The sequence below is a fragment of the Pantherophis guttatus genome, chromosome 15 (assembly GCF_059756535.1).
Source record: "Pantherophis guttatus breed Tessera chromosome 15, ASM5975653v1, whole genome shotgun sequence".
In the NCBI taxonomy this organism is placed as follows: domain Eukaryota; kingdom Metazoa; phylum Chordata; class Lepidosauria; order Squamata; family Colubridae; genus Pantherophis; species Pantherophis guttatus.
Window position 1 is genome coordinate 12,311,317 of NC_142077.1, and position 27,477 is coordinate 12,338,793.

Consider the following 27,477-nt stretch of genomic DNA (forward strand, 5'->3'; position numbering starts at 1 on the left):
TAAACAATGTCTGATTAACAAATTATTCTAATACATTCATGAGAACCAGGTTGGATTTATTAAAATCTAAACTTTTGGACTTCATCTGACCCCAAATATAACAGCATTCTTCATTGTTTTTTCAGATCTGTTATCAACCTTCTTCAGAGGCTCTGAGTGGTAAAAGTCAATTCCCCTTTTTCCACTTGATGAATCCCAAAGAAGGATTCCACTACCCAGCAATTGTCCAGCTGCTCCTCCATTTCAGATGGACCCTGATTGGCCTCTTTGCTTCAGACACAGAGAAGGGAGAGAATTTCATGAGGATTTTTATTCCTATGCTTGTCAGGAATGGAATTTGTGTGGTTATATCACAACTGTTCTCAATACGTGGATATACAGCACACCTCAGGGATTCCCTCTCTAAGTGGAGACAAGTCAACGTCTTTGTTTATTTCATGGAATATGAGTCCATTTGGGAGAGAATTCTTCCTTTCCATTTAACATTTATGCGTCTGTCAGGACCCATTGAAGGGAAAGTCTGGATCGTCACAAATTTTCTATGGTATACACTAAACAAGCGTAGACTTCTCAAATACATCCATAGTATTTGGAACTTTGGTTTTCTGGTAAAAAACAGGCCAAACGATTCTGCCTTTGAACCCTATTTGTTTGTGGAAGTAAAGTTTCAAGATCCTTATTTCCGTTGTTCTCTTTCAAAGAACGTCTTTTCTGTCAAAGGGCGCAGAAGATGCACTCAGGAAGCCCCAATGGATTCCCAGAAGAAAAGGGACAGGGTCGGGATCCCAAATCACTATGTATATTACAGCCTCATGAAGACTCTGGCCCAGGCCTTGAATGCCGCTTATTCCTCCACATCGAGGAGGAGAAGGAAGGAAGGAGAAAAGACTTTGGGGTCTCCAAGGCTGCAGCCATGGCAGGTATGGGGGTCCCAATATGGATCCATTAATCTTAGATCCTTTGGAGGAGGAATCCAGAGGAGAAGGAGGGGAACCACCTGAACAGATCTGGCCAATTCAATTGTTCAGGGAATAATGGTTCCAAAGAGTAGATACTGAAGTGGTTTGGGAATAACGAGAGGCACAACCAAGCAAGTGACAACAGCTCTTTAATATACAGTGAGACTTCAGCAAAAACTCAGAGGCTGCAGCCCTCTTTATATACAATCCAGGAGGGACTGTCAGCCAATCAGAAACTTAGGCAGGTTTGAATTTCCCGCTGAAAAGTATCAATACATAACACCCTTCCCTTCCCAGAAGGCACTAACATTCAAATATTTGCATAAGTACACACAAAATCTCACAGGTGCCCAGGCCGAGTTCTCGTCCTAGTTGACCTGCGCAGTTCAGTGTTTGGTGGGGCGTCGAGCTGGTCGGAGGGACTTTCTGTCTCTCCCGGCTCCGCCAATGGAACCTCCTGGATTTTGTCCGGGGCGTGGTTATCCCCGGCTGGGAGTGGCGACTCACTGGGGCAGCGCTGGAACCAGGGCTTGTCAGCTAAGTATTCTTGCGAACCCGGGCTTGAGTTAGCTGTTTTGGGAAAGTTGTTGTAGTTAGGTTCGGAGATGTCTAAATTGATGTTTGCTTCGCTGACTACCCTTTTTCTAAGTTGGTCTATGTGGCGCTTCCAGAGTCTGTCTACCCCCACGTCTACCGTGTAGGATTTTGGGCCTGTTATGCCCACTATGGTTCCTGCAACCCATAGAGGTCCGCTGGCATAATTGCGAGCGAACACCGGGGACCCAACCTGAAACTGTCTTAGCCCAGAGGTCTCTCCCTTGAAATTTTCGTGCGAGTAGTTAGGGTGAAGCCTATCTAACACGCACCGAAGCTTCCTGCCCATGAGGAGCTCTGCAGGGCTTCTCCCTGTGGCGGTGCATGGTGTGGCATGCTGGACAGCTAAGAATTGGTCTATCCTGGCCTGCCAGTCCCCGTTATCTAGTCTGGACAGTGCTTCTTTGGCCGTTCTTACAAAACGTTCGGCCAATCCATTAGAAGCCGGGTGGAACGGGGCCGATAGGACATGGCGGATGCCCAGTCCAGCCAAGTAGCCCTCAAAAAGGGTTGCCGTGAATTGCGGGCCGTTATCAGATACCAGGGTATCCGGCAGGCCGTGGGTGGCAAACAGCTTCCTTAGGACCTTGATTACTGCCTCGGCTGTGGTTGAAGGCATTAAGATTATTTCGAGCCATTTTGACTAGGCATCGACTACAATTAAAAACGTTTGCCCGTGAAAGGGACCGGCAAAATCAATGTGGATCCTCCCCCATGGCCCTTTTGGTTTCTCCCACTCTTGGATGGGCGCTACTGGGGGATCGGGATGAGACTCCTGGCAGGGTCTGCACTTCCCCACCCACTCGGAGATAACTTGGTCCATGTTGGGCCACCAAACATAGCTGCAGGCTAAGCTTTTCATTCTAACGATGCCCGGATGCCCTTCGTGCAGCAATTCTAAGACCCTTGTTCTTAGTTTTGATGGTACTACCACCCTGTCGCCCCACAACAGACAACCCCCTTGCATAAACAGTTCGTTTCGTTTGTTCACATAACCTTGGTATTCCCCCCCGTCCACTTTGACCGGCCACCCCTTCAGAACCCAACCCATCACAGTGCGAATGATTGGGTCCCTAGCTGAGGCTTTCGCCACCTCGGCAGAGGAGATAGGTCCCAAAGTTAAAGTGTCCAGCAGAAGGACGGAGGCTTCTGGCGTTGGGTTGGTCAGTAAGTCAGGTAGGGGGCAGCGGCTGAGGGCATCTGCGTGACCTAAGGTTCGTCCGGGTCGATGGACAAGCTGATACGAATAGGCTGATAGAAAAATAGCCCATCTGGTCAAACATGGAGAAAGAGCAGCGGGGGTGGGCCTATCGCCTGCCAAAAGTCCTAGCAAGGGCCGGTGATCAGTCACAAGTTCGAATTGCTGGCCATAGAGGTATTCGTGGAACTTTTTAACCCCCGCAATTGCAGCCAGAGCTTCTCTGTCCAATTGACTATAGTTTCGCTCTGCGCTCGACAGGGTGCGAGAGTAAAACGCAATGGGCGCCTCTAGGCCGTTCGGCAGTCTATGGCCTAGGACGGCACCAACTCCTACGGGGGAGGCGTCACAAACCAATACAAGTGGTAGCGCTGCGTTGTATTGGATTAGGAAACTGTCTTCCGATAGAAGTCTCTTTACTGCCTCAAAAGCGGCTGCTTGTGGTTTCCCCCAGACCCATGGTACGTTCTTCCCCAATAGTTTGTGTAGGGGATCTGCGACGGTGGCCTTGTCTTTCAGAAACATTGAGTAAAAATTGAGCAGTCCAAGGAAGGCTTGGAGCTCTGCTTTGGTCTTGGGGGTAGGTGCGCTCTTAATACCTCTCACCTTGCTTTCGGTAGGGTGGATGCCTGTGCCGTCCACCCTGTACCCCAAAAATTCAATGGAGGGGACTGCAATCATGCACTTATTTTTCTTCAATTTGAGTCCCGCTTCTCTAAATCTGAACAGGACGTTTCTAACTCTGTCCCCTAGCTGTCGTTCGTCCTGAGTGCTGACTAGGACGTCATCAAAATATGGCACCACCCCGGGAAGCCCTTGCAGAAGGCGCTCCATGGTGCTTTGAAATAGGCCGGGTGCAACGCTCACCCCAAACTGGAGCCTGGTGCATTTGAATGCACTCCTATGAGTTACAATTGTCTGCGCCTCTGTCGTGGCGTTGTCAATTGGCAGTTGTTGATAGGCCTGAGCCACGTCTAGTTTAGCAAAAAATTTTCCGGGCCCCAGGGAGTGTAGTAGATGATGCACGATAGGCGCTCGGCTGCAAAGCCTTGTTGATCGTGCACTTGTAGTCGGCGCAAATTCTAATTGAGCCGTCCGACTTAACTGGGGTCACTATGGGGGTTTCCCATTTTGCATGGTCAACGGGAACCAAAATCCCTTGTTTAATTAATTTGTCCAGTTCCGCATCGATTTGGTTTCAATGCAAAAGGCACCCGTCTTGCTTTGAGTCTTATTTGGGCTACGTTGGGGTCTAAATTAAGAGAAATAGGGGTCCCCACATACTTGCCCAACGTGTCCCTGAAAACGTCCGGGAACTCGATCAGGAGACTGTCCTTTAGTGATGACTTGAACATCTGGTGGATGCTGGTGAAGCCCATGCCGAGGGCTCGGAACCACCCCATGTCCAGAAGGCTAGGGAGCTGCTTCGTGATGATGGTCAGCGGCAGGTCTCTTTCGTAGTCTCCGTAGGTGACTCGAAACGTGCCCACGCCTTCGAGGGGGACTCGGTTCCCCTGGTAGTCTAGGATGCGCAGTCTCTGCTTGGAGAGCTGGTCCTTCCGGAACGACGGCAGGAGGGTCTTTAGAGTCGCCCATGACATTATGGAGAGAGCTGATCCGGTGTCGATCTCCATCGAGCATGGCTTGCCGTTGATTTCGACCACCGTGCTGACTTTGTCCTCGATTGCCGTGCTGGCCTGGTCTATGTGTATGCTGCGGCCATCTCGCGGTTCAATTTCGCACCGTTTTTTCGCACCGCCATCTCTCATTGGATGCTTCTGGCGCGTCGATTCTGGTTGGCTGCGGCGTTCACGTGGTTGGTGTTTTCTGGGCAGAATGGCTCTGCAGACTCGCGCCAGGTGCCTTTTCTTCTCGCAACGCCTGCAAATAGCCTCTCTGTATTTGCAGGACAGTCTATCATGGTGCCCGCCATAGCTGGGACAGCTTCGCCGGGGGCTGCCTGTGTCCTTCCTCTGGTGCTCCGTTTGGAAGACATCCTCATCTGACTCGGATTCTGAGCTGGATCCGGCGTCTTCCCTATGCACCAGGGCAGACTTGGGCCTGTCTTTGCTGGTCAGCAGATGCTGCAGCGTTTCTGCGGCTTTTGTGGAGGCTTCATGAGCCCTGGCCTCGTCTAGGGCTCCAGCAAGCGTTAAATCAGGCTTGGCGAGCAGGCGCCGTTGTAGCCTAATGTCCCGAACGCCACAGATTAGTTGCTCAAGCAACGCATCGTCCAAGTCCCTATAGTCGCAATGAGTTGCGGCTTTTCTCAGGCTGGCCATGTACGCGCTGACCGGTTCTCCCTCTCGTTGAACGCGCTGTCTGAGTTGGTATCGTTGCACGAACTTGGAGGGCACAGGAGCATAGTGAGCCCGGAGCGTGGCCATCAGGGTGTCCCAGGAGACAGTCTGGACCGGTGTTGGCTCACACAGTGACTCTACCATCTCGAACACGTCCGGTCCGCAGTGGCTTAGGAAGAGGGCCCTCTTTCGATTAGCGGAGAGCCCTTGCATGTCGCTGGCTTCGAGCGAGCATTCAAACCTCGTTAGGTACAAGACCCATTTTTCGCGGGTTGGATCAAAAGGCTTGGGTGGAACGTAGGCAGACATGTTCGGTATGCCTCCTGTAGTTCGCCTCGTCGCCTTGCTGAAGCTCGTGGTCTCACTGGTTTGCTTCTTGTGACCTCAATCCCATCCTCATCACCAATGAAGTGGTTTGGGAATAACGAGAGGCACAAGCAAGCTAGTGACAACAGCTCTTTAATATACAGTGAGACTTCAGCAAAAACTCAGAGGCTGCAGCCCTCCTTATATACAATCCAGGAGGGACTGTCAGCCAATCAGAAACTTAGGCAGGTTTGAATTTCCCACTGAAAAGTATCAATACATAACATGGCATTTTAATATTAAACTCTGCTCATTTGAAAATGCTGTATTCTTTCTTAAATGAATTCCTGTATTTGTGGGTTTGTGATGAGGATGGTGGAATTTTCCCCTTGTTCCGTCCCCACTGCAGGTGGGTCTGTGTGCAGCTCAACAGGCAGCTCAACCCCCCTCTTCTCCTCCAGTGAAAGGGAGCCTGGGGTGGATCTGGGTGTTTCATTGGGAGAAAAGGGCACGGAGAAACTGAGGAAATGCAAAGAGTGAAAATCAAATATAAATAAGAGATAGGCAGCATTAACTAACAGCCAACAAAGAAGCAGCTGGAATTATGCTCTGTGTGAGGGACGGAGGCCTCCGGATTACCATGTGTCTCGGTCAAACCGGCTGCTTCCGTCTCCTCCAAAGGCTGAGAGAAAAGGGAGTCTGGCTTCAGACCATACAGTCAGGTTTCTAATCATACCACAAAATTGTTTGTGAGTCCTTTACTGAAATCCAGTGATATCACCAGAGTTCCCATAATCTATTTAGGAAGTGTAATGATGTGTGGGAATGACTTTTGGGATAAGGGGAAGAGAAGCTGCCTAGGGAAGGATCAGAGAAGAGGGGAGAATCCTGCAGCTGCATAATGGGAGAGAAAGAAACTCAGAAAGGATCCTGGGTAACTTTTCAGGCTGAGAAAAGAGTTGGTGGGAGATTTGTTCTTTGAGATCTGCAACATTTTGTTAATGTTGCATTACAATCAATTATAATTAGCACATCTGGATTTATTTTTCATCAGGATGACCAGGGAGAAGATTAGCCTGACAACTTTCTTCTTGATCAACCCATGCTTTCTGGGAATCAACCTCTTGTTTTCAAAGAATTTATGAATAATCTTTTTTCGTTCTCTGTTCATTTTATTTGTCATCTGCTCTAGAGTGTTCCCTATAATTGATCAATTGTGTCAATTATATTTTCTCTATATTTTGTCAGTATATGATGGACAAATTTTTCTCAAACTTTTTCATTCACTTTTGAAGATAATGACAGTATTTATATCTCAATTAAGCATATTTGGAGATTAGACAATTGCAGAAGAAAGATTCAATGTGGGATAAGAAGCAAAGTTTTCTGTTTTTCAAATTCCTGGATGTTCCCATTCTAGTTTCATCCCTTTCTGGAGAAGAATGAATTTTGGAATATTTCTCGAAGAAAACTGTACTTGGACCAAAATGGAGAGATAAAAGCAGATCTGAGAATTGACAGCTTATTGGTTCTCCCCAAGGAGTCTCCCAGAGAAGAGACTGTGGCGTATTTTAAAAGACAGAGATTTGCTATCAGAGAAGGTGCTCTTTCACAGATAAAGTTGCTCAATAAGGTGAGAGAAATTTTTCTGTCTTTTCTCCGTTTTCCAAAGCCTGAGGTCCCATTTCCAGTGGGCAAAGCCTAGAATCTCCAGGGTGGTTGGCCTTCCATGCCAGTTGGTGTCATCTAATGGAAGTTCTTCAACAGACGGGACCTACCGTATTTTTCGGAGTATAAGATGCACCATTTCCCCCCCCCCCAAAAGAGGCTGAAAATTTGGGTGCGTCTTATACTCCAAATGTAGCTTTTTCGAAGATTTTTTTCAGCCCTAACGAGGCGCCAGCCGAGTGAAGCAATCTCCCCCCGTGCTTTGCTTGCTTTTCTCATTGCTGCTTCCTCTCAGCTGTGCCTTAGAAGCTATTTTTCATCCCCAAGCAGGGAATAAAAAACCAGCAAGCTAATGTGCTGAGCTGACCAGACTAAGGACGCTAGCCAGATGAATACCTGGTAGGCAGATTTTCCTCCCCTGTTTTCCTCCCCAAAAACGAAGCTGTGTCTTATACTCCAAAAAATGCGGTAAGTGGAGTGGCTTTGCCATGTTTTAGGAAAATCTTTCAAGATCTTACTGGTCAGAGGTTTCTTTCTTCACGACAGTTTAATTTTGTACTAAAAAATCTAATGGAATAAAAGTTTCCTAAATACTTTACAGTAAACTTTCTTCTCAGTTTTAATAAGAATATATCATCGTACATAAATCTTTTTTCAATTCCATCCCTTTAGACTACATTAAATAGAAAAGTATTTTATTGTAATGTTAAATTCTGAAAGCAAAAGGGAGGAACTAAACGAAGAACCTGCCAGTTGTTTTACCTCCTGCATCTGTTTAGAAGTAGTCAGAGGTTTCTTATTTACGCCAATGAAGACCAGAGGCTACTTGTCTCCATCCATTTCTACCTCCATTTTCCATGGACGGAGAGTCCTAACACCTTTTCTTTTCTTTCCTTGTATTTCTGCTCAGTCCCTGCCTCAGTCCAAATGTGTGGAAAGTTGTCATCCTGGATTTGTCAAGAGGGCTCGAGAAGGAGAGCCAGTTTGCTGCTATGACTGCGTTCCTTGTCCGGAGGGGACCTTCTCCACTCAGGAAGGTGGGTCACACTGAGGAAAATGGGAGGCTTTGTGGAACTGGATCCATCCAGAGGATTTTCACGAAGTGCAAGTTAAAAGACAGATTGAAGCTCACCTGGGTTTTTTATTTTTAACCTGCACAATTTCTTATCTAAACGGAAGTAAACCAAAAAGAGTTTGAAGGAGGGGCTGGGAAAGAGATGGGAGGAGGGGTTGGCAGACTGGGCAAGCTTTACTAACAGCAGAGGAAACATCTTTTCTGCTTTTTAGTTTGGATATGTGCTGCTAAATTCACCTTTCTAGGAACATATGAGTTCTTTGAAACTTGATGAATTGTTTCAGGTCCACCTTCTGAAAGACCTTGTAATCCACTGTATATTGGATCCTCCCCTTGAGGATCACTGAGAAGGTGTCACTGGTCCATAATCTGGTGCTGTGGATCGTTATGGGGGGAACTCATTACAGAGATATTCTGCCAGTCATGTAGATCGATTGATTGATCGATCGATCAATCAGAATAGAATAGAGCTGGAATGGACCTTGGAGTCTCTTAATCCACCCTATACCATTTCAGACAAGTGACTGTCCAGTCTCTTCTTAAAAACCTCCAATGTTGAAGCACCCACAACTTCTGGAGGCCAGCTGTTCCACTGGCTAATTGCTCTCAGTGATAGGAAGTTTCTTCTTAATTCCAGGTTGCTTCCAGATGTTACAAAATGCTGTAGGTATTTTCCAAGTCCAGGATATTAACTGCCATGTGGCAGGACTCAGGATGTTTGCCTAAAAAGATTATATGATTCATTATTAACCTCTAATCATGTAGGTTCCTATGAAGATTCTACTCATTACACCAGAAATAATTAACATCCTAGAACCTCCCTCAACTTCATATACCTAGCTACATTTTCTAATTAAAAAAAATATCCTTCTTATGCTCTTTTTAATGAAATAGCTAAGAAATGCTTCTTGAAAAATGCCCATGGTAACAGCTGTCATCCAAAAAGGGTATTTCTTGAAATGTAAAAAAACCAGTATATTAAAGAAATATTGCTTTTTTGCTTTCTCAGATACAGAAAAATGCACCAAGTGTCCAGATGATAAATATCCAAATGAGGCCAGAGTCCAATGTATCCCCAAAATTATAACCTTCCTGTCTTATGAAGAATTTTTGGGAATCATCCTGGTCGCTTTTGCCCTAATCTTGTTCTTAATCACAGACCTTGTTTTAATCATCTTCATTAAATACCGAGAAACTCCCCTTGTCAAAGCCAACAACCGGGACCTCTCCTACATCCTCCTGGTCTCCCTCCTGCTTTGCTTCTTGTCTTCTTCGCTCTTCATTGGTCAACCAAGGAAAGCCACCTGCCTTCTCCGACAAACGGTTTTCAGCATCATCTTCTCAGTTGCCGTTTCTTCTCTCTTGGCCAAAACCATCATGGTGGTGCTGGCCTTCCTGGCCACAAAACCAGGAAATCGAGTGAAGAGATGGTTGGGGAAGAGCTTGGCCAACTCCATCATCCTTTCTTCTTCTGCTGTCCAAGTTATCATCTGCTCCAACTGGCTGGGAGTTTCTGCCCCCTTCCCTGACTCTGACCTCCACTCCCAGCCTGGAGAGATCATCCTGCAATGCAACGAAGGGGCCGTTGTCATGTTCTACGTCACCCTCAGCTACATGGGCTTCCTGGCTGCCATCTGCTTCACGGTGGCTTTCCTGGCCAGGAACCTGCCTGGGGCCTTCAACGAAGCCAAGCTGATCACCTTCAGCATGCTGGTCTTCTGCAGTGTCTGGGTGACTTTTGTGCCCACCTACCTGAGCACCAAAGGGAAATCCATGGTGGCTGTGCAGGTCTTCTCCATCCTGGCCTCCAGTGCTGGTCTGCTGGGCTGCATCTTCATCCCCAAGTGCTACATTATCCTTCTGAGGCCAGACCTCAACACAAAGGAGCATCTTACGGGCAGAACAAATGTGAAAACATGAGATCTAACACAAATATGATAGTGGAAGAATTGTTAAAAGTTTATTTTATTTGAAAGGAGATATTCTTTCCATTTAGATAGTATGCATGAGTCAAAGCAAATCATATGCATATGTTTCAAATTTGGGAATTATTGAATTCTTCACAAAGGAGCAGCTTACAGCCAGAAGAAATGTGTAAATGTGAGACTGAGGAATTTCAACTTTTAACATTTTCCACAGTCCAAACGTAGAAAATGGTCCAAGCTCTTCTGCATGTATGAGTGGGACAACTATTTTTCTTGAAATAAATAAAGGGTGTGTGGAAGATTGTGAGGAGACAAATTTCTTGGAGAAATGGGAGCATGTTAGCAAGACAGAAATATAGAAGGAATGTATGGAGCAACGTTGATGCCCTCATTTCTCAGTACATTTCACTCAAACTGCTATGGCAATGCAACTGAGAGGTTTCTTTTTGTTTGCACAATAACTCTTTCTTGAGGGTAGCAACAATGCAAGGGTCGGGAGATAACTTGAGTGAATATTCATGCTCACATCATCTATTAAATGAAATATGCATATGTCTGATTATCATTTTCTTCTCATTTCCTGGAATGTATAAATTTGAGTGCATTCTTTTGTCTGTAAAAATTTCCTCCCACTATTTTTTGGAGGGAAATTCCTCCAATGGACACTGAATAAATAACAACTGCAGTGAGCCTGGATTGTTGGTTTTTTGGCTCCTGTGTTTGATTCCAAAGAAATTGGGGTCAGGAGTGGGAGTCACAATCTTCCATCTGCCACCAGGGACAACAGATGGGGCAGCCCTATAGGGTGAGTGTTGGGAGATTGGTCCCATAACCCCTTCCACTGCCATAAAAGGCCACCATAGGAGCTTCTGTCAGACCACAGTCTGTGTCCAAGTGTCTCTTGTGGCTGGAAAGGTTTGTGGTCCCTTCCGTCCCAATTTCTCAGCCGCCCTGGCCCTGCTGTGAGCTCAGCTGAGCGATTGCTGGAGGAGTCCAGGAAGCCAGGGAGAATTTGGCTTTGCAGAGTGAGTGGGACCCTCTGTGTGGAAGAATGGAGGATGACCCGGAGGCTTGGTTCAAATACCCATTTTCCTGTTGTCTGAATGGAGGAACTCAGCTGATCAAGCAGGGAGGGAAGTGGACAATGGGGCTCAGTCAGGCTGTTAGGGTTGCAACCGATGCCCTAATTAAATCATGAGCCTCAAGCTGAGCTTCAGAAGAAATCCAGTTATTGATTAGGAGCTTCATGTAGGCACGGACCAAGTGAAGCCAACACTGACCTCACATAATTCGCACCTTGGCTCTGACTCTGTTTCCCACACCCCCCAAGGTGTGTCATCAGTCTCATTCCCCAACGAAGCAATTTTGCGGGTTGTAGAAGTCACTCCCTCCAGCCACTCTGGATCTCCATGAAGATGGGCTTGAGGTTTGCAGGCTGGAATGTGCTTTGTTTTGACTGAGATGCGAATTCCTCAATACAGCTGTGAGGCTCAATTCCCCAACCCCCTGTCTATGGCAACTCAAGAGGAGTTCGGGAAGGCTTCACGAGTTGACAGAGACTCTGCTTGGGAAAGGAATCTTTCCCAAAGAAACAGAGAAACCCTCTGTGTCCCAGGGGTGGGAGGGGGTTCGATGCCCCCACTGATGCCTACACAGGCTGTGAAAAAAGGGAGGGAGTGAAATTGGAAGGGATGACTAAAAAAAAACTCTTCCTCCTTGTGAGAAGAGAAATTCCTGTATCTGCACAAGGCTGTGACAGAATCCATGCAAACAGAAGCAGGAAAGCCAGTTTTTATTTTTGTTAGATTTTCCCCCAGTGTTTTATTATTTTTTCAAATAACTAAAGGAGGTGAACACGTCCAACTCTTCTTCTTCCTCCTCTTTTCCCCACAACAATCGCCCTGTGAGGTGGGCTTGTCTGAAAGAGAGTGTCTGTCCCGAGGTCAGCAAACAGGCTTTCAGGGCTAAGGCAGGACTTGAACTCAGGATCGCTTGCTTCCTAGCTGATGCCTTAACCATTGTCAATGTTAAGGATGGGCAGATTTGGGGCAAAGGCCCTGCTGGTCACCACTGCCGCCTCGTCTTCCGACAGAACACCAAGTCCCCCCACCCTCCCGGGTCTTTCTGGGGTAGAGCAGCCCCATCCGAGAGCAAAGGAGAGAAACTCCTGGACACAGAGAGCCCCTCCCCCCATCACAGCCCCTCCCTCTTGCCAGGGTTCAGCTGAGACTCACTGCCTGTAGGGGGCAGCATAGAGTCTGGCCCTGAAGTCCTAGCTGGGCCCTGGGAATTGAAATCGGGGCCTCCAGGTGATTGGCTCAAAGCCCCCAGCCACCTTTGATGCCTAAGGCGGGACTAGAACTCAGAGTCACTTACTGATTGGCTCAAAGTCATTAAAGGCCCCCCCACCTAATTTTCTTGATAGCAAGATAGGTTGGCCACTGCCCCCTTCTCAACCTACCCTTGGCATTTCCTGGTGGTCTCCCAGCCCTGCTTAAGCTTTTCCAAATCAGCCTGCTGCTCCATCCTACAGCTAGTCCTCCGCTTACGACCAGAATTGGGACCAGAAATGGCATTGCTAAGCTAGGCGGTCGTTAAGTGAGTTGTGCTGAATTTTACCATGTTTATTGCCACCGTTGTTAAGCGAATCACTGGGGTTGTTGAATGAATCCTGCAGCCATGAAACAAACGCCGTTTCGCCCACTGATTTTCCTGGTCATAAATCCGTGTTGATTGCCAGGCACCCAAATAGTGACCATGTGTCCAAGGGGATGCTGCACTAGTCGTAAGTGCGAGGACCCATCATAGACGGCTTTTTTCAATGGCCGTGGGACTTGGAACTGTCGCCAAATGAATGGATATAAATCGAGGACTCCCTGTAGGATACTTGGTTAGGGACTGAACCAGCGGTGAAATGTAAAATCTGTTACCACCAGTTCTGTGGGCGTGGCTTGGGGGGTTAATGTGACTGGGTGGGTGTGGCCAACTTTTTTTAACTTTTAAAAGCATTTTTCAGGTTGTAGAAAAAATGCTTTTAAAAGTAAAAAAAAAATAGCCTCTGATGATCGCACAGCTGAGCTGGGCTTATGGGGGGGGGAGGGGGGGCACAGGGATTTTTGCTACCGGTTCCCCGAACCACCCGCCGCCATCGCTACTGGATGAGGAGATCCGGTCAGAACCGAGAGCATTTCACCCCTGCCTTGGGGGGAGGGGAAACAGGGTCAGGGCCCAGGTGCGAATTAAGTGAGCTCAGAGTTGGCTTCCCTTGGTCCGTGCCTACCTGAAGCTCCTAATCAACACCTGGATTTCTTCTGAAGCTCCGCTCGAGGCTCACGATTCAATTAGGGCATCGGTCGGAACCCTGACAGCCTCCCTGAGCCCCATCGTCCACTTCCCATCTAGCAGGAATTACCTTGGCTAAACCAGGTGAAAAAGCCAAGGAAGCCGGCACTTTTCAGACTCCTTGCCGGCCTTTGCCAGACAAACTAATTCAAATCACAAAATGCACAAAACCAGCCTCTAAATTCCAAAATGCTGCAGAAGAAACTGCCTCCAAATCCCCGTCCTGACCGAACCGAGAATCGAAGGCTGTGGTGGCTTCCGCCTCCATTCAAGCTTCTTTTTGAGCTGCTGGCTTCCCTCTTCCTTCTTCCTCGGATCCTCCCAGCTGAGGACCCAGCGGATCCCTTCCCTGAGATTGGCAAGATCCTACTGATCTTGCGCAGAATCCAAAGGAGGGGAATCCTCCTTTGATCTAGAAATTAGAAATCCTTCTGGGTTAAATACCAGGCAGGTACGGGTTCATATAGAGGATCTCCCTTAGCTTCCCCTAATGAATATAGTACAGGTAAGTCCTCGACTGACAGGAATTCATTTAGTGACCATTCAAAGTTACAACGGCATCACTGAAAAAAGGTGACTTATGATCATTTTTTACACTTTCGACCTTTGTAGCATCCCATGATCGCTTGATCAGAATTCAGACACTTGGCAAATGGTTCGGACTTATGACCGTCGCTGTGTCCCAAGGTCATGGGATCCCCTTTTGCAACCTTTCCACAAGCAAAATCAAGGGGGAAGCCAGATTCACTTAACAACCGTGATATAAACTTCACAACTGCTGTGATTCACTTAACGACTGTGGTGAGAAAGCTCATAAAATGGGACAAAATTCACTTAACAAACATCTTCCCTAACAACGTAAATTTGAGGTTCAATTGTGGTCGTAAGTCAAGGACTACCTGCAACTGTTTTTCATGCAATGTCCTGGTGTCTGATCTTTGTCTCACCCCAGCTATGAACTCAGCCTAAAGTCTCCTCTGATATCCACCGTTTCCCTCGTCTCCTGATAACCCCATTCCTTCCTTCACCCTCCGTTGTGGCTGACATAGTCAATGGGGAGGGGGGGGATCTGGCAGCCCCTCTTAGTTCCTCAAACTGATCTCCCCCCCACCCCCCTTGGATGCTTTCCTCCCAAGGTCCTCCTGGCTGGAGGGGCAGAGAGGAGCCGAGGGCTGGCTTTTCCAGGGGGGTCTGTGGATGGGAGCCTCCCCGGTGCTTCCTAAACCCCTTGAGAAGCTCCTGTTCAATGTAGGCTTCCTGGCCATGAAAAAGAGCATGGAGTGTGTTAGTTCAAGGCCAGTTTGACCTTCCTTTGAAGGACTCTTGGAATCTTATGCTGCACAAAAGGTCAGTTTATATCAGGAAGGGAAGTTGGGTTCTGCCAGCCGTAGGTTTCTGATTCGGCCATTACTAAGTGAATTACAGGGTGTTTTTTTTATGCTTCAGATGATAATGAGTCTCTTTAGAGCCAGACTTTTACTGTTTTTACTACTTTTATTCGTTTTTCAACACTGCACAGTTGCCCTGCCTGGTTGATGCTCTCAGGACAAACTGTATAAAATATATACCATCCTCATTCTGATACTGTTAAGTCTGCTGTTCTCTATAATCTTCACACAGATCATAAGATTTCTACTGTCCATCGTATGAGTCAAATGGACAGAAACAGAAGCAATCTGGGCGCCAGGTGCTAAATTCTGTGCAGCCTCCATCCCCCCGCCTGCTGTAAAGTAAGACATCCCCCCAAAATAAGACTTAATATCCATTTTTTTATACTTAAAATGGTCACGAGGGCACAGAACCGGTTGTTAAATTATTTGAATCTCACACCTGCTGGATTTTGTTGAACTCTTTTCCGTTGATGGTGGGGCCATGCAGGCTATAAAAGCTTGAGTGGATCAGAGAGACAGAGAGATGGACCCAAATGAGCTGCTGTGACCATCCCTTGACAGACCCCAGAACGTCCTTGGAGACCCCTGGAAAGTGACCTTGTTTGTCCTTGGGGTCTATGCATTGGTTGGCCTCTGCGTTTTCTTCCACCAGTGCAGGTAAGTTGCTCCTGATCAGGGGAGTGGCATCTCCACAACCTGGGGAGCCTTAAGGCAATGAAAGCCCCTCAAAATCTTGGTGGGACTAACAGGAGAAAGGATAGAGTCCCTCAGGGCTGGAAGGAACCTCAGAGGTCTTCTAGTCCAACCCCCTAATGGTTTTCTGATCTTTTCTAGAAAACCTCCAGTAATGGAGCCCCCATTAAGAATAAGCCTTATTATCATTGCTAAAGAAACAATTTACCAGTCAGTTATATTTTATTCTTTTTTCCTTCTTCAATCCCCAGAAAAAGGTGTCTGCAAGTGTCACTAGAGCAACGAAGTAAAGATGTGGAGGCTGCCATCATCATGGTGAAGCCCTACATACCGGAACCCATCAACCCCAACATCATCATCATTGATGAACGAAGAAGGATGTCAGACGTTCTACCTTGCTCGACAATGTGATGGTTGGTAAGTGTTTGAACTTATTTGGTTGTCAGTTTTTCTTTATTTTTCTATTTGAAAGATATTGTTATTATTGTTGTTGTTATTTAATTCTTAATGCCTTTTGTTGTTTTGCATTTCTTGCTTTGGAGTTTTGGGTGGGGATGGTTGGACTATGGAAGACAACAGGAAAGAAAACTAGGAGCCTTTGATCTTAATTTGGTTGCTCAGTTTTGTTTTGTTTCTTGCTTACTATTTCATTGTTATTAAAATATTCAATCTGTGCTTCTTTTGCCCCAGGACAAAGAGCGGCCACGGCTGAGATGCCAACCATCGCATTGTTGACCAGGGCTGAATATCTGACATTGTCTTTCATCAATTATGGTGATATGGGAAGTGATGGATTCCGGTATGGAGGTTCCACAGTGATGGAGGCCGCCTCCTCATCTTCAGCTGGTGCTTCTGGTGACACTTGCAACCCCTTCAACGCAGAGGCCAAACCAAGCATGGACCCCAAAGAGGAACAAGGTCACTTTCCAGGGTCTCCAAGGAACTTTGGGGGCTTCTGTCTGGATGGCCCCAGCAGTTCTGTGTGTAAATATGTATTATACATGCAATATATATAACTATGTAATATACCTTTTCTTCTGTTTGTGTATTTGAGGCTGCAATAAATTAATTTTAAATTCAAGATTGCTCTCTAAATATTTCTTCTTTTAGATCTTCTTTCTTTCAGATTTATTTTGGTCTGATTTTTTTTTTTATTTTTTTTTGGTGTCTCAGAAACCTCAGAATTGTCTCAGCATTTTAATGGGGTCTGTAGACTTTCTACCTTGCACGGCAATGTGATGGTTGGTAAGTGTTTGAACTAATTTGGTTGTTAAGTTTTTTTCCCATTATGATGATATTATTGTTATTTAATTCTTGGATGGATCCCATTCAAGAGGCGGAAAAACCCAGGTGACTGCAGTCAGTGGACAACTTGGAGGCGGCAAGAAGTGAGTGGACCAAGGACTTGTCCACAAGAAGAGTCCTAGCTGAAGGGAGAGGATTTGGGGTCTCTTGAGGTCACCTGGTGTCCTTGGTTGCGCTGCATTTCCTGCTTTGGATTTTTGGGTGGGGATGGCTGGCCTTGGAAGCTAAAAAGAAAGAAGAGTGGGAGCCTGGTACTTTTAAATACTAACTAGGTTGCTAAGTTTTATTTATTTATTGCTTCTTGCTTATTTATTATTTTATTATTAAAATATTAAATTGGTGCTTTTTTTGCCCCATGATGAATAACTGCCATCAGTGAAATCCCAAAACAATTGGAGCCCCATTTCGACACCCATGGCATTGACAACCTCACCATCGGTCAATTGCCAAAGGCCGCTTTCCTTGGAAGAGCTGACATCCAATCTGGCTGACGGTGTGAAGAACCACAATCCCCCTGTGAGGCAGGACCTTGACGTGGTTGTGGGGCTTGTGTGCTCAGAGGAAGATGAGGGCTACACCTGAGGTTCAACCATACTGGACAGGACTCATGAAAGGAATTGGACAAAGAATGCCTCTCCCATAAACAATAGGGAAAAACACACATGACAGAAACCCAGGTGGGCTCTCCAGTTGCCCAGGTCAGGAAGGACCGTGCCAGGGGTTCAAATTCCTGGACATCTGGTGGAAAATGACCTGCAGGACTCAAGACTGCTGGCTGAGCATCCAGGGGTGGCAGCTGCTGAACCACTGGAAGGAAAGTGTTTTTCTGACTCTCCCCAAGATGGCAGCCAGACTCAGCAGGGGTTTTTTCCCCTGCTCCTGGTTTCCTCACCTGAATTGGTTCTTTTCTCCCCTTTTTTCTTTTTATGCACTTTTTAATCTAGTTTTATTTAGCTTTGGGGGCTTGTTTGTCATTTTTTTCCCCATTTTTTGTAGGTTTTGAATGAAATAAAAAATTGATTTAAAAAAAAGAAATGATATGAGAAAAAGTACAAATGAAATCTTAATGAAAGATTCACATTGTGGCTGCCATTCGTTTGTTCTTATATAAAATAGGAGAGCTTGTTAAGTCCTCCTGCTAAAAATTATATATTTTTCTACTGGATTTTACTTATGCACTCTATTAGGAAATCATAGATATTGTTTTAAAAACTGGGTGGTATTTTTAAAACAGCATCAAAGTAGCTTTGTCTGAGAGTTGGTATAAAGGTTGCATCCTGAAAAAATCCTATTTCTTCAACTATCCCGCCTGTATTAATGACAATATAGAAGAATAGATGGAGAAGATGCTGCACAGGGAATAATCAGATAAGGGGGGAGGGGAGCCCCCAGGTGCATAATTGGCAGAGAAAGAACCTCAGAAAGGACCCTCCCTCATTTTTCAGGCTTTCAAAAGCGTTGGTGGGAGATTTGAACTTTCAGACATGCAAGGTTCTCTTATGTGCCCTTATGATGTAGAGTTACATCATGTTTCCCATCTGGTGTACCTGGGAGAAGATGGGGGGGGGGCTTGATACCTAGTGTGCCAGGTGAGTCTGGCCAGAGCCGGATCTGGGAGGTCTGATGTGGCTGCTGCAGACTTTTGAGGTGCTTCTGCTTGTTTTCTCTCATAGTCTGACTTTCTCAGTTGGCTGTAATGGTTTTTCTCCACATGGTAACTGTGGTCCATCTCAGCCAGTTCATGCTGCAGACTCTGGAGCTGCTTCTTAACCTCTGGCGGAAGGTTCCTCACCTCTTCAAGGTCTTTCTCAGAGTTGACCTTCTCTTGGTTGAGATGGACACTTGGCTAGTGACCTCATGCAGTTCTTTGTGGAGTTCTTCAATGTATTTCACCAAAGATTTCTTCTCTAGCTCTAACTGATGGCATGATCTTCTGCAGGTTTTCTGCAGGTCTTCCGTTGTGGTCTGAAGTTGATCCACTTTCTCCTGGAGACAGCTGTGCTGTTCTTTCATCCATTGATTTTCTTTCTGGAATTTCTGGGACTGAAAGTCAAAGGAGTCTCTCAGTTCATCAACTTGGAGGTTGGGACCATCAGTGGTCACTGAGAGATCTCCCAAGGATATTGACCATTTCTTCCTTGTTGCTCACCTGTTTGAAAAATGGAGAGACACAGTCACATCCTCTCTCCGTTCAGGGCCAATTTTGCTAACCTGCCTTTTCCACTCTGGTTTTTTCCTACGGTTTTGGAGTCCATCATCTTCTGCTAGAATGAGATGCAAGAGGAGTGACGACCCAATGGACAATCTGCAGAGGAGTCTCCTGCCAAAGGATCCTTTAGATATAATCTACCCAGATCGGTTCTCAGCTACAAGCACCAGGTTCAAAATATGATATTTGAGGGCACATCAAGTGAAAATCAGATCTCTGGAGACGTTCCTAATGCTGGGAAAGGTGGAAGGGAAGAGAAGGAGGGGACAATTTGGGATAAGGTTAGTGGATTTGATTACTGTGTGGATGGGTGAACTTTAGGGAGACCTGAAAATCCAGACTGGGGACAGGTCATCCGTCTACCTCTTTGGCCACTCAGAGTCCACACAATTTCAATGCTGTGAATCAATGCAGACGAAGCTCCCTGGAGAAGTCAGTAATGCTGACATGGGTGAAGGAAAGAAAAGAAGGGAAGGATCACTAGTAAGCAGCTATAGTGGGGATGGGGGAAGGTTGGGAGACCCGAAGGACCAGGTTGAGGCAGATCTACATGGAGAAAATCATCTATGGGCTGCTAGGCATCAACATTCAACTTGATGACATAGAATTAATCCATCAATCAGTCAATCAATCAGACAGGCAGGCAGTTGACTTACAAGGTCCCTTTCAGCTGTAGGCTTCTATTGACTACTTCCTTTTCATTGTCATCTTAACCTACAAATAGGGAACAGATGAGGGTTAATACAATCAAATGACAATAGCCTACATCAGTCATTAAATTACACGACAACAACTTTGTGTAAAAACCACAGTCTTGGCCCCTTTAACACATGGATGGTCTTCAACTCCCAGAATTCTGCATGCTGGCTGGTTGGAGAATTCTGGAAGTTGAAGTCTCCCCCCCCCCCATACCTTAAAGAGGCCTAGTTCAAGAAACGCCAACAGAATCCCTCAATACTGATCTCTCTTCAAATTCTCCTGACTTCCCATTTGATTCCGAGTCCAACTCAAGGCATGTCGTTGCTCAAAACCCTCCAAAGGAGTTGATATCGGCTCTCCATCAATTTGGATGTCTTTGTATTGCTATGATTTCTGATAACAGGAAAAGGTGATGACCATTGGAATTAAGTCAACCCCCCCTAAGTACTTACGAGTCCCATATCTCAGCCACGAAAGCCAGGTGGGTGTCCTGGAGCCAGTCCCTCTCTCAGCCTTCACAAGGTTGGTCTTGTGGGAATGAAGGAATCTTAGATAGGTTCACTGCCTTGAGCTATTTAGAGAAATCATAAAGGCGGTATAAAGACCTAAGTAATAAAAAATGAAAATAAATGAATACTTCAGTTGCCAAGCCAAATGTGTTTGGGAAATAACTACTATCTGGCCAATGGAATCACAGTTTAGGTTAATTTCCCCAAATCATTAAGCAGGTCAACTTCTAGCTTTGGGGTCACAATCTCCATCCAACTCGGACAGCCTGGAGCCAATTTTTGGGCCTTAAAACTTGCAGATTTTTTCTAGTGCACTTCATTGCCAGCCAGCCAGCCAGCCCCAGCCCCTTTCTGGAGACAAGGACCTTCAACATGGTGGATGAGGAGTTTGGTGACAGGTATGGAGGCTGCAGACACGGCAGGTATCAGCATGTCTGTCGTGTTTGGTTGAACCTCATTTCATTCATTTCCCCCGCTCCTTAATTCTGCCTTAAAGGGGAGGGTCTCTCCCTCCTGAGGAGCCCAGGCGAGGGAGGCCCTGCGATGCCCCCAGTGCTGCCATCCAATCCAGCCACTTTCCAGGGATGCTGAGCAGAGCCTCCATGATGTGGTCCAGACTCTCCAAGGATGCTGGTGGTTGCCATGGTGAGCTCCAGCCAATGAGCTCAGGAGGAGCCTCTGATGTCACAAGCCAAGGCTCTAATTGGCCCGGACCTGAGATTTGAAAAATAACCCCCAACTGTCTGCCTTCACCTGGGGGGCGGGGCTTATCCATGGATGAACCGACTCTGAAGGGGCTTCAAGCCCCGAATTCCCTTCAGCCACAGCGGCTCCTTCTGAGGGGGGAACCGTTGGTCGCCTGGAGAGGTCGGGGGAGCCCCAGATTCTGCCCCTTCTGTGGGGATGGAGCCCAGATTGAAATGTCGCCCCTTGGATCTGTAATGAAAGCTCCAGAGAGTCCAGGATTTCCTCTCCAGGCCCAGATGATGAAGGGGAGCTGAGAGGGAAATACCACAAAAGATTAAATATTATTCGTATCCAAAAGGCCTTGTGGAAATGTACCTAAAGGAACACAGGGGTCTTTGCCAGCTTTAGGTGTCCTCCTCACTGCCTGCAGAGGCCAAGTATGGCTTAAGGGCCAGAGTATAGGCTGCCCCCTACAGGCAGTGAGAGGGACCGCTAAATCATGGAAGGACCCCGTGGAGGAAGGACCCTGAATGCTGACTGGAATTCTGGGAGTTGAAGTCCACACCTCTTCAGGTTGCTAAGGCTGAGAAAGACGCTCTAGTAAACCCTTCACTGGGCAGTTGGAGGGATGACCTCTGAGGTCTCTTTCGACTCCATTTGTCCATTATTCTAACTCCTCCCCTCTTTACGGAGGGCAAAAGAATCCTCTCCAAAAAGGGACTTGGGCGACAAAATGGAGGATGCGGGGTCTTTTCCAGCTTTAGCTGTCCCTCTCACTGCCTGCGGAAGCTAGGTGTGACTTAAAGGCCAGACTGCAGACTGCCCCCTACAGGCAGTGAGAGGGACAGCTAAAGCGCAGCCTCCTCCATTTTGTGGCGGGAACCTCCAGTAGAAAGAGGGAAAGGAGGAAAATGGATGTAGTTAGAATTCTCTTCGTGGCATTTTTCATCCCTTTTCAGACTCTGTTCTTTGTGTGAAACTTAATCTCTTCTTTTGGCTGCTTGAATAAAGCCCATCTTGGTTTAAGCCCCGGAGTTTCCTCAGGGCCTCCCTGTCTCCCCCTCAGGCCGGCTGAGCCCCTGAGTCCCAAGGCCAGAGCTTCTCCCCTCAGATCCCATCCTGGCTCCCCAGAATTAGAATATTATGAATTACCCCCATTGAAGCAAATAGCACTGCTGTTTTCAGATGCACAAAAGGCGTTTGATAACGTGAATTATGGCAATTTATGATAAAACAGTTGAAAATGATGGATTTTGGAGACAGATTCATAAATAGGATCCAAACTATATAGAGAGACCAAGCGGGCAAAGGTGAAATGACAAAGAAAATAGATATCAGAAAAGGACAAGACAAGGATGCCCTTTATCTCCGTTATTATTTATATTGACATTAGAGATTTTAAATAGAAAAGTGAGAGAGGAAAAGGAAATAAAAGGAATGAGAATCAAAAAAGAAGAATATAAATTACAAACATTTGTGGATGATTTGGTGTTTATCATGGAAGCTCCAATAGAGACAAAACTATTAGAGCAAATAGAAGAATATGGGAAAGTAGCAGGACTGAAAATCAACAAAGATAAGACAAAAATATTACTTTAAAAAATGAGAGAAAATCAAAAGAAGGAGATGACGGAGAAACTGGACATCCAAATTGTGAAGAAAGTGAAATATTTGGGCATCCATCTGACATCAAGATGTGCAACGCTCAAGGAAGACAATTATTATAAACTGAAAAAACAAATCGAAACAGACCTGGAGAAATGGAGAATCTTGCAATTATCACTAATGGGAAGAATAGCATTAATAAAAATGAATATATTACCAAAAATATTATTTTTATTTCAAACTATACCAATAAAACTAGAGACAAAATACTGTACTTTGAAGAGCTGAAGAAAATAACGTGGAAATATGTGTGGCAAGGAAAGAGAGCAAGAATTAACTTAAAAATACTACTAGAGGTGGCTTTGCTTGGTGGGGGTGGCAGGGGAAAGTTACTGCAAAATCCCCATTTCCTCCCGATCAGCTGGGACTCCGGAGGGAGAGAATAAATGGGAGTGGCACCAGTCAGAGGTGCAATTTACCGGTTCCCCAAACTTCTCAAAATTTCCGCTATCGGTTCTCCAGAACTGGTCAGAACCTGCTGAAACCCACCTCTGTTCCAGTCCTGCCTTAGTACTTTTTGATTGGGGGTGTGAAACTTGGAAAAATGTTCTGAGATTGATGTGGGATATCAGAATTGGGGATTCCTAATGTGTCAGATGGCCAAGTGTCCAATATTGTGTAGTGTGATGGAGGAAAGTGAAATTGTGGGAAAATGCCTGTTCCATGTTGGGCAAAGCCAGAAGTCTCTCTGCCTTCTGCTTTTTTTTTTTTTTTTTAATTTGATTTATATGCCGCCATTCTCCGGAGACTCAGGGCGGCTTACAATGCGTTAAGCAATAGCCTTCATACTTTCGTATATTTTATACAAAGTCAGCTTATTGCCCCCACAAACTGGGTCCTCATTTCACCTACCTTAGAAAGGATGGAAGGCTGAGTCAACCTTGAGCCTTGGAGAGATTCGAACCAGCAGTAATTGCAGGCAGTTGTGTTAATAGCAGGGTGCTTAGACCACTGTACCATCAAGGCTCTGCTTGTGGGAGAACCAGAGGAATTTGTGTAGTCACTGTGAATCTTACACTGATCTTGGTCTGATCCATCAGAGATTTTCTAATCTTGTTATCTCCTTAGAATGGAATCTGCAAAGGGATCCTGTTTGCAATTAGGAGCCATTATAACACATAAAAATTGATTACCAACTGATCAGCAATTTGTGTGGTTGGAGAGCAGAACAGCTTCCATGGGTGCCTCTTCCTAGAAACCTGAAAGTGCCCCCCCTCTTATTCATCCCCTTTTTGGACCTGGATGAATATTATGCAGCATTGAAGGTTTGTGACTTGGTCAATGATGCGGCTGCCTTTAGACAGGATCCCCTCAACCTCCTCCTGGGCAGAGTCTCCAGGTCCCCTTTCTCTGGGCATCTTCTCCAGCCCTTCACAGATAAACCAGGCATGGAAGAGGAGCAGAGAAAATGCTTTAGGTAGAAATTGTAGAGTGGAAAATTAAATGGCCTGTAAACTGCTATTTTAATTCTCTGGTGGAGGAAAGAAAAAAATACAGTGGAAAATTCTTTACACTTTTCATTTTTTTACTTTATTTATTTATTTATTTTGGTGTGAAGTACACACCAAAAAAGAAACAATCCTAAACTGAAATCCCAGACAGCTGTTCTGCTGAATTCTTTCTGCAACGGAGGTTTTTATGAGGAAATCAACAAAGAATTATATAAGAGAGATGAAGATTAATGATCCTTTGGGATAATTGTTGAACAGCCGGGGCAAATTATAATTTAAAGTAACATAAAATGATCAGCAAATAAATCATATTCCTGTCCTAAAGGAGCTAGAGGAACAGTCACAATAGTGAAAACTGTGATGGGTCCATTAAAATTCAACCAATAAAGCCTATTGCTAGTCCCAGCCTTTTTCCTGAAACTTTGATCAGAAGAGACATCCATGTAGAGCTGAGGTCTCCTTAGTCTTCTTCCTCCATCCTACCATTGATCTGCCTTTAAGAAGGGGATGGGGGACCAGAGTTTGACATGCATCCATCAAGGTCTTTGCCAGCCGATTTGGATGTAAAAACTAAATGCCGAAAGCAAAGATGCAGTCAAGAGTTTGGGTGCTGGAAAGCAGAGCGCCAGTCTTCATGAAAGGTGATTTCCATGAAGGCTTCTATGGCCTCCAGAAGCTGTTTTAGAAAATCCGGGATGGATGAGGGCATCTCAGGGCTTTCTCAAGGCTTCCTGCTGCCCTCCGTCCTCTTCCCCCTCTCCATAGAAAAGGCAAAGGGCCAAAGGTGGAGGAGAAGACATTCCGGGCAAGGAAGGATGGACTGGGATCTCTCCTGATCTTAACTTTAATTTTAAAAGTGAGGTGTAGGTAGATGACTTGTGACCCTTCAGATCTGTTTCCTTACGGGGACCCTCCTCAGCCCCTCCAACAAGGAGGGGGCTCCCAATGCGAGGCCTTCCTTCCCTTGAAGGGCTGGGCAGACCCCCAGAGGGAGCCCCCTTTTATTATTATTATTATTATTTATTGAATTTCTATACCGCCCTACTCCCGAAGGACTCAGGGCGGTGCACAGCCATGAAATAAAACACATAAATATACAAAATTTAAAATCGAATAAAATGAATTAAATAAATTTGGCTGAATTAATATCCAATTTAAAATACCCATATTTTAAAATCCATTAAAAATCTAGAATTTACACTTAAAAGGAGGAAGATTTAGGCGAGGCCAGCTTGATGAAACAAAAGCGTCTTCAACTCGCGGCGGAAGGTGCGCAGATCCGGAATCCTCCGTATCTCTGGGGGGAGCTCATTCCAGATCGTCGGTGCCCCCACAGAGAAGGCTCTCCCCCTAGGGGCCGACAGCCGACATTGTTTGGCCGACGGCACCTGGAGGAGCCCCTCTCTGTGGGAGCGTACTGGTCGGTGGGAGGCTGTTGATGGTAGTAGGCGGTCCCGTAAGTAACCAGGTCCCAAGCCATGGAGCGCTTTAAAGGTGGTAACCAGAACCTTGAAGCGCACCCGGAAGACCACCGGGAGCCAGTGCAGCTCACGCAGGAGAGGTGTTACATGGGAGCTCCATGTTGCTCCCATAACCACCCGCGCGGCCGCACTCTGCGCCAGTTGGAGCCTCCGGGTGCACCTCAAGGGGAGCCCCATGTAGAGAGCATTACAATAGTCCAGACGAGAGGTGACGAGGGCATGAGTGACTGTGCGTAACGAGTCCCGATCTAGAAAGGGACGCAACTGGCGAATCAGGCGAACCTGATGAAAAATCCTCCCGGTCACGGCCGTCAAGTGCTCTTCTAAAGACAGCCGTGAGTCCAGGAGGACGCCCAAGTTACGAGCCCTTTCCGTGGGGGCCAATGATTCGCCCCCAATAGCCAGCGATGGCGCCAGCTGACTATATCGGGACGTCGGAAACCACAGCCACTCGGTCTTGGATGGGTTGAGCCTGAGCCCGTTTCTCCCCATCCAGATCCGCACGGCCTCCAGGCACTGGGACATCACTTCAAGGGCATCGTTGGGGTGGTCTGGGGTGGAGATGTACAGCTGGGTGTCATCAGCGTACAGATGGTACTTCACCCCGAAACCACGGATGATCTCGCCCAGCGGCTTTACATAAATGTTGAACAGAAGGGGCGAGAGAACCGATCCCTGTGGCACCCCACATATAAGGGGCCTCGGGGTCGATCTCTGCCCCCCTGTCAACACAGACTGCGACCGGTCAGAGAGAAAGGAGGAGAACCACCGTAAAACGGTGCCTCCCACCCCCAACCCTTCCAGCTGGTGCAGCATGATACCATGGTCGATGGTATCAAAAGCCGCTGAGAGGTCTAACAGGACCAGGACAGAGGAACAACCCCTGTCCCGAGCCCTCCAGAGATCATCAACCAACGCGACCAATGCCGTTTCCGTGCTGTATCCAGGCCTGAAGCCCGACTGGAACGGATCTAGATACGACGCTTCATCCAGGTACTGGGGTAGCTGTCGCGCAACCACACTCTCAACAACCTTCGCAACGAAGCAAAGGTTGGAGACTGGACGATAATTAGCCAATACTGCCGGGTCCAGGGAAGGCTTCTTGAGGAGAGGCCTCACCACCGCCTCTTTCAAGGCAGCGGGAAAGACACCCTCACCCAACGAAGCATTTATAATCCCCTGGAGCCAGCCTCGCGTCACCTCCCGGGAAGCCAGCACTAACCAGGAGGGACACGGGTCCAACAAACATGTGGTCGCGTTCAATCTACCCAGAATCCTGTCCACATCATCTGGGGTCACAGGATCAAACTCATCCCAGATAACAGTCTCAAGACCTGTCTCTGTCACCCTCGCTGGATCTATCCCGTCAGAGTCCAGACCTGCCCGAATCTGAGTGATTTTGTCATACAGATATTGAACAAAATCCTCGGCTCTCCCCTCCAAGGGGTCCTCCCGCGCTTCCTGGTGGAGCAGGGAGCGGGTCACCCTAAACAGGGTGGCCGGGCGATTATCTGATGACGCAATAAGAGCAGTAAAATGAGTACATTTTGCTGCTTTTATCGCCACTAGGTAACTCCTAATATAAGATCTTACCAGTGTTCGGTCAGATTCAGAAAGACTAGCCCTCCAACAGCTCTCTAGGCGTCTTTTCCGGCCCCTTGAAGCAGCACCAGACAAAGTCAGCCCAGGAAAGGTTTCCTGGCATTTTGTGATATGTCCTATTCATTGATCCAGCGGTGGGGAGATGCTGGGGGTGCCCCCTCAGAGACCCCTCAGCAACTGGGGACCTTTGAAGAGAAGCTAAAAGGGGGATTCTGAGAGGCCTCAGGCAAAGTCTCTGGCGTAAAAGAAGGGGTGGAAAATGGAGGGAAGGACCTCCAAGGTTCCCAAGAAGCTCAGCACACAGAAGGTCTTTAACCTGCTAACTGTCTTAAGGAGGGGGAAGGGAAGAGAAAGGGAGGGGGAGGGAGAGAGAAGGAGGAGGAGGGAGGGAGAGGAGGGAAGGAGGGATGGAAGATAA

General features: G+C 46.7%; 1 long non-coding RNA gene across 2 annotated transcripts in view; it reads right to left on the minus strand.

Annotated features, from left to right (window-relative positions):
- Positions 1-16,567: 16,567 nt before the first annotated feature.
- The window catches only part of LOC148111907 (uncharacterized), a 152,642-nt gene continuing 141,732 nt past the window's right edge, over positions 16,568-27,477 (minus strand). Inside the window, exons 1-3 of one of the 2 annotated variants that reach the window (XR_015729974.1) lie at positions 20,117-20,802; positions 19,622-19,679; positions 16,568-18,905 (exon numbers count right to left, since the gene is read on the minus strand). This is a non-coding gene — a long non-coding RNA (uncharacterized LOC148111907). Of the gene's footprint in view, positions 18,906-19,621; positions 19,680-20,116; positions 20,803-27,477 lie in introns of those variants that run through there. The other variant, XR_015729975.1, reaches the window with a different exon arrangement.